We start from the raw sequence: 6,507 nt of genomic DNA on the forward strand, positions 1-6,507 counted from the left end.
TTCAAATTTTATTTTTTGGTTTTATAGGCTCTACATTGAAGATGTTAAGAAATAAAGGCATACTTTATTTTGTTTTACTGCCAGCTGCAGTAGTTCATCTGCTCTGGGCTCCCATATTGAGCTGTCTGCTAGTGTTAATGCTCAGCCGGTCCAGTTTCAAACTCTTCTTATTTGAGTAAGAGTTAGAGAGGCAAATGTAATTAAAATATTGGCTACCTTCGACAGAAAACGGAGCCAAGTCTATGAAAGCAATGTAGCAGTTTAGCTAGTTTTGAATTCCAAGGCAGTTTATCATGATTCAGCCAAAGTAATGAAATAACGAACTGCAGTCTGATTTTTATTGTCAATGTGTTTCTTCCTGTTGAGCAGTGAAAGTAAATAAAAACATGGTACATGTCTTTTGATCTAAGTATTTACTTAGTGGAGGGTTTTTGATAGTGCTGCACAGCCACAGCAATAGATAGCTCCTCACTTCAGTGGCTCTAATGGAGCCCATGTCGTTCAGCGCTGCTGTTGCTCCTCCTACACTTTGGACTGACGATAGTTGTCAATGTTTAATGTTGTTCTAACAATAGTGTGTGGAGGTGGGGGGGAGCTAAAGATTAATTCTTATTTTTTTTTCTTAGATGTATGGTGGATTTACTTCGTTCTTTGTTTCTATTGCCTTTTTTCATATTGATACACAGTAAAAAATGCTGGGTTATTTTCATAGCCCAATTTCTGGGTAGAAGCTGTTGGGTTATAGGTTGGGTTAGTATGACCAAATATTGGGTCAAAATTCATAACTCAAGAGTTGGGTCAGAAATTTACCAGAACTACAGCTTGAACACTTCTGTTGGGTCAGGTGTTGGGTAGATTTACCCAATCGGTTGGGTTAAAGACGAAACTTGGAAGAAGCCCCACCGCTCTTCACAAGCCTCCATTTTCAACAAGACTGAACGTTCCTTATCGGACTTCTCCTCTACTTTGAAATAAGACATGGTAAGTAAAATGAAGACAAAGTTTCAACGTGAATAGGATTTTATAAATAAATAGAATTTATCTAGAACATGTTTGACATTTATTTTTAAGGTTATATAAAATGTTTATTACAGTAGGTTGCTCTGACAAAGAGCTTCGGTGTTGCTACAAACATGGCTGTTTAAAAAAAGATGAAGGGGAAGGGCACAATTTGTCAAGTAAATTAAAATCAGTTGTTTAATATAACCTCAAACATATTTGTTCGTAACTTAACATAGTCAAATTTTTAAAAATCGATTTAGTTTTAAGAGATAAGATAGTTGACGGTTTGTCCCGATTTTCGCGGGCTTAGTTCACTAGCAGGGTGTAATATGCGCGCGCATCCTTAGAGGGCTGAGGCGACGTTTTCGAACACCACCAGTAATGGCGGAGGAGAGCGAGCAGAGCTATTAATAAAATGGGTATATAATGCTTTTTGAAAATAAAATAACTTTTACAAAGTTATTAGGCGATAAATTAGGTGTGTAAACCTGAATTATGCGTTCGGTTTATTAACATATGGCTTAATTACAAACATGCTCGGACGTGTTCGGACTCATCCGCTCCCCAGCAACTGCTGGCTCTCGTCTCGCCCGCTCTTAGTTGACCGCGCGGTGCGGCTCGTTAAATAAAGAAAATAAACAGGAGAATAAATAAACCTATTTATCAATCTCAATCCCCTTTGTCAAAAATGTTATTTCAACATGAACAATGCAGAACATCTGGAATCAATCTGGCCAACAGTTAAAGGCTAACGGCTCGAGGCTAAGGGCTCAATGCTAACGGCTAAGTTACCTTTAATTCTAAATAATATTCATACTAAGTTAAAAATGACATTTTATAAGCTAGACAGAACAGCAGAACAACAGTTGGAAATAAAATATTTCCAACTGTTGTTGAATAAATAACACAGGTTGTGGTCAAAGCAGCTATGAGTAGATTAAAATTAATAATTTATTTGGGCAAAAAAACCAACAAAGAAGATAGATATGAAAAACTTACAGACTGGGAGCCATTTATCCTACCCTTGGGATCAATTTTGAATGTTGAATTTGTACAATCTTGGGAAATAAAAAAATACAATTCTTAAGTTGATAGTTATTGTCCATAAACTGGCCATGTTATTCTTTTGATTTTCTTTGTGTTTTTTTCCTGTCCTTTCAAATGGTAAATATAAATTTTTACACTTATGAGAAATGATTATCACATGTCACATGGTTGACATCGCTACTTCCATAACTGGCCCGTATTTGGTATGAGTGGCTGACAGGAAGCTAAGCCATCACTGGTCCAGGTACGGCATGCCTCATGTGAACCGCGCCATCATTGCCAGACCGGATGCGGGCCAGGGGGAAGGAGGGACCGAGAGTCTGGTGAGTCACAGCGTTAAACTGGCGTGAACAGAGGCTGGTGGCCACAGCAGGTCACCTCTCCTTGGGCTGCAGCGGCTTTAAACCCCGCTGGGGTTGGATTCTCCTCCCGCAGTTCGGCTGCAGATCTGAAGGCAGAAGAAACAGGAGCTGAGACTCCAGAAACATCAGAAATGCTGCAGACATGGATGGAGTGAGAATCAACACGTGGTGCACTTTCTGAGGCCAGTTGCACAAAAACTGCAGTGTGTAAAGTAAGATGAACAGAAGAGATGAAGTCCTTAAAGCTCTAGAGATACCAGTCACAAGTTTTTTAATTTGAAGATGGTGGAATCCAATCTTTCTGTTCACACCGCGCCAGTTAATCTGCTTGCTGAGGAAGTGTGTGAGGAGCGCTGCAAAATCCTTCCAGCACACTCATTCAGTGATCCTCCACCCTTTAAAGCCAGAGCCATGCTGTGTAAGTAGAAGAACAGTTCTTCAATAATCTACCTATTCAGTCATGTGCTAATGTATCAGGGAACAATTTATTAGTCTAACAGTCTTGGATTGTGATATGTAAAGAAACAGAAATCTTAGAACTGTGCTATGGCTCAGACTAAATGTTGAATGTGAGTTACTGTAGCTGTTCTTTAGATCCGTGTTCAAGGCTAAACTCATTCCTGCAATGGAATGAGCATTTTAGCCCTTAAATTAAATATTTATACTGAATATTCTGTACTTCAAATAAGATGATGAATACAAGTGAGGATAAAAACTGAAAACTTTTCCTAATAAATGGAGGATGTAAATTGCTGCTTATTCTAATATTATTTAGTATTCTCCACATATTGTGTAGTTCCTGTTACAGTGCAGCGGTGCCTGTGGTTCCTTCAGGTGATAAATCTGAGAGGTTATGTTGTGATGCTTTAAGAAACCATCCAGCCTGGATTAAAACATGAACACAGACCATCATGACAAAGTTTTTTTATCCGTTACATGCAGGTCAACAGGCTCACTGGAATGCATTTTCCTCAAGTGTTATTCACATGCTTTTACCAGTTGCTTGTGAAGTTCGGGTTTGTCACCAAGTTCAGCTTCCATGTCTTCAACAGACTGTCGATTGTTCAGTGGGAAAGAGGAAAGTAATAACTCATCTCCAGATGGAGTCTGTAATCTTTGCATTGCTTTGTAAATTATTTTAATCTGATCCATCATAACTTCCTGGTTTATTAAAATATTTTCGAGGAGTGCTGTAAAATAAAACGGTACTATCCATGAGTACTTTAACCACAACATTATGATTCTAAAACATGATCACAGTAGAACACTTACAAAGATGAAGAGTGTAATAAATGGTGGTGGCTTCCTGGAGATGGTGTAGAAGGGCGGTGGCTTGATGATCAGTGGCTCAGTGGTGATGGAGCAGAACTGCGGTGGTTGAGATATACAGGATTAGAAATTCTTGGTGCTTTTACTGTAAGATTAATCTAAGTAATGCAGCATGTGTGCAAGTAAAGTTATAAGTTTATGCATTAATACAATTCAATTAGTTGTTCATTCTGATTTAAAATGGAAAAAAATTGAAATAGCTTTTATTGTCCCACAAAGGGGAAATTTGGAAGCAACAGCAACCTTAGTATAAAGGTTCACACATTTTAATCCTGGGTTAGCAAAACCAGCCTAAGTGATAACTAACTCTAGATCAGGGGTCACCAACCTTTTTGAGACTGGGAGCTGCTTCACGGGTACAGAGTAACATGAAGGGCTACTTGTTAAGGACAAATTTTCTTTTCTCAGCCTTTATAACAATGTATATATGATTATGTTAGCCCTTATAAGAGGGACAATTATAAGAGAATTGACCACAGATGAAACCAGTGTGCCTTCACTTACTTTTGTATTAAATGTAAAGAGCAGAACACAGAAATCTCTTTTTATACAATTCTTAACCTAAGTACAAGTCGACACTACATTTTTTTCAGAGAAAATCAGTTACTTAATACTTAAACATCCATCCATCCATCCATCCATTTTCTTGCACCCTTGTCCCTCAGTGGGGTCGGGAGGGTTGCTGGTGCCCATCTCCAGCTAACGTTCCGGGCGAGAGGCTGGGTTACTTAAACATTTCACTCTGAATTAATGTTGTTATGGTACTGTCAGAAGTACATTAATTAAAAAAAAGAAATATTTCCTATCAAAATGATGAAGAACAGTACATTACTTCTACTACACCATAAAAATCACAATTATTCCGGTTTAAACAAATCAAACTACCGGACGCCGAACGGAACATGTTCCTGTCGCCTTACTGCGGTTAGGAACAGAGCTACGTAGCTAGCCAAACACTCTTCACACATCACATTAAACCAAGGTGACCAATGAAAACAAACTAAATACATACAAACTCGCACATACAGGACTAGCATTCATCCATATCATCCTCCTGAAAGATTAATCTAATTTCTTACCTTATAAGAGGGACAATTATAAGCAGTGGCGGCTGGTACCGACAGTTAGCTGAACGGGGCTATCAGAAGTCAGCCCTTCGGAAAGATCCAGGGATTTTTACAGGCGGTTTAACACCAGGTTTGTTGAAAATTCAGCAAAATGGGATACATTATTTCTAAAATGTATTTATTTTAGGTAGTTATTTTATTATTTTTTCTTTCTTTACTTTATTGTAAATATCAGGGAGGGTTTAGCCCTCGATCGGTACTGTGTCACTAAAGTGATTTATGTTATGAAAAAAAATTGTTTATTTCTAACAGTTAGGATTATGTATTTTAAGTTGTTTGGTTCACTCACTTTTTGAGATTTGTGTAAAATGATTATATTTCATGTCGAACTATTGTTTGTTGGAAGCTATCGCGAGATATGTGTATATGTGATTTGTGTTTTTGTGCTGCGAGACTTGAATAAACAGAAGGAGCAGAGGCTTTGTGTCTCGTGTAGCTGTTAAGGTATTTTGTAGTTATGTTTGAAATATTTTGTAAATTTATTGGTTATGATGTTTTAATTACTTAATATTTTATTTTAGAGTGGACGACGAAGTATTAATCTGCTAAATACCTCCGAAGTTGCAGGCGGCCATGAGGTAACTTTGTTAAAGCACGTGTCACCTGTCTGTCTGTAAATGTATCTATGTCTGAAGCTTTGTGTTTTATTTCTATAGTTTTCACGGCATTTAATAAGAAGAGTCCATCTAAAGGAAGCCGTACCAGTGTGTCACTTTGGAGATACAGGTACACTTAATGATATTGTATTAGCGATTAGGTTCAGCAAATACTTTTACTTTTAATACTTAAGTATTTTTAAAAGCCAGTACTGTTTTTTTAACATTTACTCAAGTAAAATGTTAATGTGATACTTTTACTAGAGTACATTTTTGTCTGTGTATTTGTACTTTTCCTTAAGTGTATGTTTTGAGTACTTTCTCCACCACTGTGTACAACAGTAACCAAATTATATATTGAGTCAATATTAGCGCTGTTGTGCCTAAAAAATGTGATGAAGCATGATGTTTAACTTGGCCACCATTTAAATCTGAACCGAGCCTCTCCACAGGCAGCTTGGGGGATGGAGAGCTGTCCGGAGATCCGACACACTTGGCCACAGCCCGAAGTTCCTCCACAGTCCTCCCATTGTCACTCATGAGGCGGTGGAGACTTCTGGTTTTATAAAGCGGAATTCTGGAACAACATGTTTATTGGATTAAGACGCGGCGACGCATGAGCATCACGGGGCTAAAAACACGCTTCCGTGTCCATCGTTCAATAAGAAAACTTTAAAATACAGCTACCCTTTTTTGACGAGATGGAAAAAAAACTGCAGAGACATCTTTCAACTTCTGTCTGGAAATGGCAATGCAGTCAAAGAATTGCTCTTTAAATGATTAAAAGTGACAACCTGATAGTTATTCACAAGGTCATAGGATGTTTCAGAAGAACCCTTGCACGACCTAAAAAAAATAAATAATCTAAAAACGGCGTTGAAGTGGATTCAGCAAGCTGTCTGCTGTGGAGACGATTCAGGCGATGCTCAGACTAAAGGACCCTCAAGAGAAGACCAGAGGTTGGGTTTCGTAGAACCTCTTAGTCTGGATAGGCCTCTGACTCGGAACCAGACTACGACTCAGGACTGGACGCTGACTCGGAAC

The 6,507-nt window shown here is 38.3% G+C and overlaps 1 long non-coding RNA gene across 1 annotated transcript; it reads right to left on the reverse strand.

Annotated features, from left to right (window-relative positions):
* Positions 1-1,977: 1,977 nt before the first annotated feature.
* Positions 1,978-4,015, reverse strand: LOC103480740 (uncharacterized). The gene is made up of 3 exons (XR_536163.2): positions 3,684-4,015; positions 3,408-3,464; positions 1,978-2,497 (listed from the first exon to the last, which is right to left on the reverse strand). It is a non-coding gene; the product is annotated as an uncharacterized LOC103480740 (long non-coding RNA).
* Positions 4,016-6,507: the final 2,492 nt, after the last annotated feature.

Source organism: Poecilia reticulata, linkage group LG18 (genome assembly GCF_000633615.1).
Source record: "Poecilia reticulata strain Guanapo linkage group LG18, Guppy_female_1.0+MT, whole genome shotgun sequence".
Taxonomy (NCBI): domain Eukaryota; kingdom Metazoa; phylum Chordata; class Actinopteri; order Cyprinodontiformes; family Poeciliidae; genus Poecilia; species Poecilia reticulata.